Source organism: Coregonus lavaretus (genome assembly GCF_964263955.1).
Source record: "Coregonus lavaretus genome assembly, chromosome: 32".
In the NCBI taxonomy this organism is placed as follows: domain Eukaryota; kingdom Metazoa; phylum Chordata; class Actinopteri; order Salmoniformes; family Salmonidae; genus Coregonus; species Coregonus lavaretus.
In genome coordinates, this window is record NC_140019.1 from 25,625,354 (window position 1) to 25,635,428 (window position 10,075).

Below are 10,075 nucleotides of genomic sequence, written 5' to 3' on the forward strand. Positions count from 1 at the left end.
AACATCAAGACAACCACAATTTTAAGAGTTGAGAAATAAACGTGGTATCACTGGAAAGCTTTTTAAATGTAGCCATCATAATGTTTTTTTCCCTGCGATAGTTGTTAGAAACAGGCCTATTATTTATGAATTATTAGAGAACCAAATACAGTTACTTGGCTTTCCTTTCACACTTTGAAAACCTCTGTTCTAATACAATGTGCTTCTACTTACCTCTGGTTGATTGTGTGCTTGTCTTAATTGTGAAATGTTTCCACTTTTATATTACACTGTAGTAAACTTGAAAGTATTTGGTATTTACATGGTAATGTGAACAGCTTCATTTTACAGCCCTCTTACCTTGTACCTACCCTGTCAGTGTGAAGGTGGTACCATGTAACAACAGGGTAAGATCACAGACAGATTTGCTGTCATCTTCATGGGATGGAGTCATCCAATGTGGTAGTATTTCACAAGTAACTACGTTGTATCTACCTGGAAACAGACACCACTTCATTTTACAGCCCTTTTAATACCAACATACATGGTAACTAAAGGCAAAGTACATAGAAACAATGTGAGAGAATACCAATGTTAGGATGATTGACTTGAAGGTATTCATTTGGTAAGTGCCTTGTAATAAATAAATAAAATATCTGCAGATGTTGTTTCTATGTATTTAAATAAAAAGTATCTTGTACTTACTTATAAGGTCCTCAATACTAACCTTTGGGCTAAAGGGGACTACTATATAATTACATTTTGTTATTTTGTATTTACTAAGAATGTGTGTAGTACTTACTTGTTTAGTACCTTGTAAGTACGTTTGGGACTAAAGTGTTACCATGTATGTACTTTTTGTTACTAGGTATTTACCTAGTTATTACCTTGTAAGTACCGGGCTGTGAAATTAAGGGTTACCCCTCTATCAGTGATCTAGTGGAGGGGAAAGCAGTTCAAGCACTTTATTTTTATTTTGCGCAAGCGTTTACCCACCTATTGCAGAAAAATGCATTGAAAATAAAGGGAGCTTTAATTTACCCACTGCAAACAGCGATCAGCGTTTACCCACCATTTTTTTTACCACCACATTACTGGCCTCAATCTACAAGTGACAGTTTTGAGCCTAATGATACAATCTCAGATGTGTTCTCACTGTTTCTGAGGTAAATGTATTTAAACTGTGAAGGCCTGTGAGGACTACGGAGCTATGATCAGTGTTGTGATTCCTACTGTGACCTCTTTGCATGATCATGCTACCCAACTACTCATCAATACTCTCATGCCAGGATAATGATACACATTTAGTCTGGTACGAGCCACAAATAGGAGGGAAAATAAGAAAATCCTTCTCTTCAACATGTTTTCAATGTCTCCAAGAGAATATACAATCAATTAGCTTGCCGCTAAAATAGACATTGCATTTGATTACCTTCATCAACAGGCTCTGAGAAAACCAAATAACCAAAGTAGGGTACGTCTCGGTCGTGAATCGTGGCTGTCCAGTGGTGTAGGGAACCGTGTGCAAGGCCGTATTGACATGAGCAGCCTCACATTCATTTAGAAATCTAATTTAACTCTGAAAGCTCATTCAAAGTTCATTAATATGAAGCTCCGCCATAACAATACTCCCCCCTCTCCCTCCATTTGCTTCTGTGCTCTATATAATCAATAATTCATTGCCACGGGAACTATGTTCATAGACGAGTGACAGATCCTCATTGTGAAATGCCACTCTGGTTATTTGGTTGAAATGAATATGCCTAGAATTTTCCTGTGGTTTCACAGAATTTCAGTCAAATCACATATCAATTACATATGAGGTCCCACTGCACTGATGATAGAAGTTCCCTCTGCTAAATATCCACACAGTATGGAGGTTGCGTCTTGATTAGCCTGTACTCGTTGAAAACAGGCTTAAAGTATTTTCATTTGATTTATTTTACTAGAGAAAAGACATATGACAGGTCGATGTGGGATCCCACTGGGCACAGACATCAGTTCAATGTCTATTTTTGATTTACGTTTGGTTGATTAATCAATTAACCTGAATTTAACGTGACATCAACAAACACTTTCAACATGTCATTGGATTTAGGTTAAAAGTTGGGTGAAAAAAATAAAAAATTCCCTTACAATTATTACTTTTTTCAAATCCAATCACTTTTCCATGTTGATTCAAGTCATTTCAAATGTTTTGTTGAACTGACTTGGAAACAACGTTGATTCAACCAGTTTTTGCCCAGTGAGGTGGTGCTCCATAGTGGGGTAATCTGTAGCTCCATAGTGGCAGGCTCAATGTCAGACAGTCCCTCCAGCGAAGAGGTGGGAGAGCAGAGGGGGGATGGCAAAGGAATCGAGGGGTGCATTCTCGTCCATGCTCCTTTCAAACACTGAGCACTGGGCAGATGGAGGAGGAGAAGAGAATAGACAGCAACCGCTGATAAAAGAGCCATTCAGTTGAGAACACTAAGAATCGCCAAAAACAGCCTGGAGATTGAGGCCGATCCCAGAGGGCCAAAGAATGGGGAGATAGCCGGGGAATTTCTGTTCTGGACCCCCATCGCTAATGGCTATTTATTTATTTCCCCCCTTGACACATAAGAGATTAGGATCCGATTCAATTCCCTTTTTATCGGGGCAGAGAAGAAAGAAAAAAAGGTTCCAAAGTTTTTCTAGTGAGGAATAGAAGAAGATGAGGAGGGACTTGGAGCACCAATAAGATGAGGGCAACAGGGACTTGGAGCACCAATAAGCTGAGGGAAAAAGGGACTTGGAGTACCAATAAGCTGAGGGCAACAGCGACTTGGAGCATCAATAAGCTGAGGGCAACAGGAACTTGGGGCACCAATAAGCTGAGGGCAACAGGGACTTGGATTACCAATAAACTGAGGGCAACATACACTTGGAGCACCAGTAAACTGAGGGCAACAGGGACTTGGAGCACCAATAAACTGAGGGCAAGAGGGACTTGGAGCACCAATAATCTGAGGGCAACAGGGACTTGGAGCACCAATAAGCTGAGGGCAACAGGGACTTGGAGCACCAATAAGCTGAGGACAACAGGGACTTAGAGCACCAATAAACTGAGGGCAACAGGGACTTGGAGCACCAATACACTGAGGGAAACAGGGATTTGGAGCACCAATAAGATGAGGGAAACTGGGACTTGGAGCACCAATACGCTGAGGGAAACAGGGACTTGGAGCACCAATAAAAGGAGGGAAACAGGGACTTGGAGCAACAGTAAGCTGAGGGCAACAGGGACTTGGAGCACCAATGAACTAAGGGCAAAAGGGACTTGGAGCACCAATAAGCTGAGTGCAACAGGGACTTGGAGCACCAATAAGATGAGTGCAACAGGGACTTGGAGCACCAATAAACTGAGGGCAACAGGGACTTGGAGCACCAATAAACTGAGGGAAACAGGGAATTTGAGCACCAATAAGCTGAGGGAAACTGGGACTTGGGGCACCAATACACTGAGGGAAACAGGGACTTGGAGCACCAATAAAAGGAGGGCAACAGGGACTTGGAGCACCAGTAAGCTGAGGGCAACAGGGACTTGGAGCACCAGTAAACTGAGGGCAACAGGGACTTGGAGCACCAATAAGCTGAGTGCAACAGGGACTTGGAGCACCAATAAACTAAGGGCAACAGGGACTTGGAGCACCAATAAACTGAGGGCAACAGAGATTTGGAGCACCAATAAGCTGAAGGCAACAGGGACTTGGGGCACCAATAAGCTGAGTGCAACAGGGACTTGGATTACCATTAAAATGAGGGCAACAGACACTTGGAGCACCAATAAGCTGAGGGCAACAGGGACTTGGAGCACCAATAAGCTGAGGGCCACAGGGACTTGGAGCACCAATAAGCTGAGTGCAACAGGGACTTGGAGCACCAATAAGATGAGTGCAACAGGGACTTGGAGCACCAATAAACTGAGGGCAACAGGGACTTGGAGCACCAATAAACTGAGGGAAACAGGGAATTTGAGCACCAATAAGCTGAGGGAAACTGGGACTTGGGGCACCAATACACTGAGGGAAACAGGGACTTGGAGCACCAATAAAAGGAGGGCAACAGGGACTTGGAGCACCAGTAAGCTGAGGGCAACAGGGACTTGGAGCACCAGTAAACTGAGGGCAACAGGGACTTGGAGCACCAATAAGCTGAGTGCAACAGGGACTTGGAGCACCAATAAACTAAGGGCAACAGGGACTTGGAGCACCAATAAACTGAGGGCAACAGAGATTTGGAGCACCAATAAGCTGAAGGCAACAGGGACTTGGGGCACCAATAAGCTGAGTGCAACAGGGACTTGGATTACCATTAAACTGAGGGCAACAGACACTTGGAGCACCAATAAGCTGAGGGCAACAGGGACTTGGAGCACCAATAAGCTGAGGGCAACAGGGACTTGGAGCACCAATAATCTGAGGGCAACAGGGACTTTGAGCACCAATAAGCTGAGGGCAACAGGGACTTGGAGAACCATTAAGCAGAGGGCAACAGGGACTTGGAGCACCAATAAGCTGAGGGCAACAGGGACTTGGAGCACCAATAAGCTGAGGGCAACAGGGACTTGGAGCACCAATAAGCTGAGGGCAACAGGGACTTGGAGAACCATTAAGCTGAGGGCAACAGGGTCTTGGAGCACCAATAAGCTGAGGGCAACAGGGACTTGTAGCACCAGTAAGATTAGGGAAACAGGGACTTGGAGCACCAATACGCTGAGGGCAACAGGGACTTGGAGCACCAATAAGCTGACGGCAACAGAGACTTGGAGCACCAATAAGCTGAGGGCAATAGGGACTTGGAGCACCAATAAGCTAGGGGCAACAGGGACTTGGAGGACCAATAAACTGAGGGCAAAAGGGACTTGGGGTACCAATAAGCTGAGGGCAACAGGGACTTGGGGCACCAATAAACTGAGGGCAACGGGACTTGGATTACCAATAAGCTGACAGCAACGTACACTTGGAGTACCAATAAACTGAGGGCAACAGGGACTTGGATTACCAATAAGCTGAGGGCAACAGACACTTGGAGCACCAATAAGCTGAGGGCAACAGGGATTTGGAGCACCAATAAGCTGAGGGCAACAGGGACTTGGAGCACCAATAAGGTGAGGGAAACAGGAAATAGGAGCACCAATAAACTGTTGGCAACAGGGACTTGGAGCACCAATAAGCTGAGGGCAACAGGGACTTGGGGCACCAATAAGCTGAGGGCAATAGGGACTTGGATTATCAATAAGCTGAGGGCAACAGGGACTTGGAGCACCAATAAGCTGAGGGCAACAGGGACTTGGAGCACCAATAAGCTGAGGGCAACAGGGATTGGAGCACCAATAAGCTAAGGGCAACAGGGACTTGAAGCAAAAATAAGCCGAGGGCAACAGGGACTTGGAGCACCAATAAGCTGAGGGCAACAGGGACTTGGAGCACCAATAAACTGAGGGAAACAAGGAATTGGAGCACCAATAAGCTGAGGGAAACTGGGATTTGGAGCACCAATACGCTGAGAGAAACAGGGACTTGGAGCACCAATAAAAGGACAGAAACAGGGACTTGGAGCACCAGTAAGCTGAGGGCAACAGGGACTTGGGGCACCAATAAACTGAGGGCAACGGGGACTTGGATTACCAATAAGCTAACGGCAACAGACACTTGGAGTACCAATAAACTGAGGGCAACAGGGACTTGGATTACCAATAAGCTGAGGGCAACAGACACTTGGAGCACCAATATGCTGAGGGCAACAGGGACTTGGAGCACCAATAAGCTGAGGGCAACAGGGACGTGGAGCACCAATAAACTGAGGGCAACGGGGACTTGGATTACCAATAAGCTAACGGCAACAGACACTTGGAGTACCAATAAACTGAGGGCAACAGGGACTTGGAGAACCAATCAGCTGAGGGCAACAGGGACTTGGGGCACCAATAAGCTGAGGGCAACAGGGACTTGGATTATCAATAAACTGAGGGCAACAGGGACTTGGAGCACCAATAAACTGAGGGCAACAGGGACTTGGAGCACCAATAAGCTGAGGGCAACAGGGATTGGAGCACCAATAAGCTGAGGGCAACAGGAACTAGAAGCACCAATAAGCTGAGGGAAACAGGGACTTGGAGCACCAATAAGCTAAGGGCAACAGGGACTTGAAGCACATATAAGATGAGGGCAACGGGGACTTGGAGCACCAATAAGCTGAGGGCAACAGGGACTTGGAGCACCAATAAACTGAGGGAAACAAGGAATTGGAGCACCAATAAGCTGAGGGAAACTGGGACTTGGAGCACCAATACGCTGAGGGAAACAGGTACTTGGAGCACCAATAAAAGGAGAGAAACAGGGACTTGGAGCACCAGTAAGCTGAGTGCAACAAAGACTTGGAGCACCAATAAACTGAGGGCAACAGGGACTTGGAGCACCACTAAGCTGAGTGCAACAGGGACTTGGAACACCAATAAACTGAGGGCAACAGGGACTTGGAGCACCAATAAGCTGAAGCAAACAGGGACTTGGAGCTTCAATAAGCTGAGGTTAACAGGGACTTGAAGCACCAATAAACTGAGTGCAACAGGGACTTGGAGCACCAGTACACTGAGGGCAACAGGGACTTGGAGCACCAATAAGCTGAGGGCAACAGAGACTTCGAGCACCAATAAACTGAGGTCAACAGGGACTTGGAGCACCAATAAACTGAGGGCAACAGGGACTTGGAGCACCAATATGCTGAGTGCAACAGAGACTTGGAGCACCTGTAAGCTGAGGGTAACAGGGACTTGGAGCACCAATAAGCTGAGGGCAACAGGGACTTGTAGCACCAGTAAGCTGAGGGAAACAGGGACTTGGAGCACCAGTACACTGAGGGCAACAGGGACTTGGAGCATCAATAAGCTGAGGGCAACAGAGACTTGGAGCACCAATAAACTGAGGTCAACAGGGACTTGGAGCACCAATAAACTGAAGGCAACCGGGACTTGGAGCACCTGTAAGCTGAGGGAAACAGACACTTGGATCATCAGTAAGCTGAAGGCAACAGAGACTTGGAGCACCAATAAACTGAGGTTTACAGGGACTTGGAGCACCAATAAACTGAGGGCAACAGGGACTTGGAGCACCTGTAAGCTGAGGGAAACAGAGACTTGGAGCATCAGTAAAATGAAGGCAACAGAGACTTGGAGCACCAATAAACTGAGGTCAACAGGGACTTGGAGCACCAATAAACTGAGGGCTACAGGGACTTGGTGTACCAGTAAACTGAGGGCAACAGAGACTTGGAGCATCAATAAGCTGAGGGCAACAGAGACTTGGAGCACCAATAAACTGAGGTCAACAGGGACTTGGAGCACCAATAAACTGAGGGCAACAGGGACTTGGAGCACCAGTAAACTGTTGGCAACAGGGACTTGGAGCACCAATAAGCTGAGGGCAACAGGGACTTGGAGTAACAATAAGCTGAAGGCAACCGGGACTTGGAGCACCTGTAAGCTGAGGGAAACAGAGACTTGGAGCATCAGTAAGCTGAAGGCAACAGGGACTTGGAGTTCCAATAAGCTGAGGTTAACAGGGACTTGAAGCACCAATAAACTGAGTGCAACAGGGACGTGGATCTACATTAACCTGAGGGCAACAGGGATTTGGAGCACCAATGAGCTGAGGGAAACAGGTACTTGGAGCACCAGTAAACTGAGGGCAACAGGGCTTGGAGCATCAGTAAGCTGAGGGAAACAGAGACTTGGAGCATCAGTAAGCTGAAGGCAACAGGGACTTGGAGCTCCAATAAGATGAGGTTAACAGGGATTTGGAGCACCAATAAACTGAGTGCAACAGTGACTTGGAGCACCAATAGTCTGAGTGCATCAGGGACTTGGAGCTCCAATAAGCTGAGGGCAACAGGGACTTGGAGCACCAGTAAACTGAGGTCAACAGGGACTTGGAGCACCAATAAACTGAGGGCAACAGGGACTTGGAGCACCAGTAAGCTGAGGGCAACCAGGACTTGTAGCACCAGTAAGCTGAGGGCAACAGGGACTTGGAGCATCAATAAGTTGAGGGTAACAGGGACTTGGAGCACCAGTAAGCTGAGGGAAAAAGGGACTTGGAGCACCAGTACACTGAGGGCAACATTGACTTGGAGCACCAATAAGCTGAGGGCAACAGAGACTTCGAGCACCAATAAACTGAGGTCAACAGGGCTTGGAGCACCAGTAAGCTGAGGGAAACAGAGACTTGGAGCATCAGTAAGCTGAAGGCAACAGGGACTTGGAGCTCCAATAAGATGAGGTTAACAGGGATTTGGAGCACCAATAAACTGAGGGCAACAGAGATTTGGAGCACCAATAAGCTGAAGGCAACAGGGACTTGGGGCACCAATAAGCTGAGTGCAACAGGGACTTGGATTACCATTAAACTGAGGGCAACAGACACTTGGAGCACCAATAAGCTGAGGGCAACAGGGACTTGGAGCACCAATAAGCTGAGGGCAACAGGGACTTGGAGCACCAATAATCTGAGGGCAACAGGGACTTTGAGCACCAATAAGCTGAGGGCAACAGGGACTTGGAGAACCATTAAGCAGAGGGCAACAGGGACTTGGAGCACCAATAAGCTGAGGGCAACAGGGACTTGGAGCACCAATAAGCTGAGGGCAACAGGGACTTGGAGCACCAATAAGCTGAGGGCAACAGGGACTTGGAGAACCATTAAGCTGAGGGCAACAGGGTCTTGGAGCACCAATAAGCTGAGGGCAACAGGGACTTGTAGCACCAGTAAGATTAGGGAAACAGGGACTTGGAGCACCAATACGCTGAGGGCAACAGGGACTTGGAGCACCAATAAGCTGACGGCAACAGAGACTTGGAGCACCAATAAGCTGAGGGCAATAGGGACTTGGAGCACCAATAAGCTAGGGGCAACAGGGACTTGGAGGACCAATAAACTGAGGGCAAAAGGGACTTGGGGTACCAATAAGCTGAGGGCAACAGGGACTTGGGGCACCAATAAACTGAGGGCAACGGGACTTGGATTACCAATAAGCTGACAGCAACGTACACTTGGAGTACCAATAAACTGAGGGCAACAGGGACTTGGATTACCAATAAGCTGAGGGCAACAGACACTTGGAGCACCAATAAGCTGAGGGCAACAGGGATTTGGAGCACCAATAAGCTGAGGGCAACAGGGACTTGGAGCACCAATAAGGTGAGGGAAACAGGAAATAGGAGCACCAATAAACTGTTGGCAACAGGGACTTGGAGCACCAATAAGCTGAGGGCAACAGGGACTTGGGGCACCAATAAGCTGAGGGCAATAGGGACTTCGATTATCAATAAGCTGAGGGCAACAGGGACTTGGAGCACCAATAAGCTGAGGGCAACAGGGACTTGGAGCACCAATAAGCTGAGGGCAACAGGGATTGGAGCACCAATAAGCTAAGGGCAACAGGGACTTGAAGCAAAAATAAGCCGAGGGCAACAGGGACTTGGAGCACCAATAAGCTGAGGGCAACAGGGACTTGGAGCACCAATAAACTGAGGGAAACAAGGAATTGGAGCACCAATAAGCTGAGGGAAACTGGGATTTGGAGCACCAATACGCTGAGAGAAACAGGGACTTGGAGCACCAATAAAAGGACAGAAACAGGGACTTGGAGCACCAGTAAGCTGAGGGCAACAGGGACTTGGGGCACCAATAAACTGAGGGCAACGGGGACTTGGATTACCAATAAGCTAACGGCAACAGACACTTGGAGTACCAATAAACTGAGGGCAACAGGGACTTGGATTACCAATAAGCTGAGGGCAACAGACACTTGGAGCACCAATATGCTGAGGGCAACAGGGACTTGGAGCACCAATAAGCTGAGGGCAACAGGGACGTGGAGCACCAATAAACTGAGGGCAACGGGGACTTGGATTACCAATAAGCTAACGGCAACAGACACTTGGAGTACCAATAAACTGAGGGCAACAGGGACTTGGAGAACCAATCAGCTGAGGGCAACAGGGACTTGGGGCACCAATAAGCTGAGGGCAACAGGGACTTGGATTATCAATAAACTGAGGGCAACAGGGACTTGG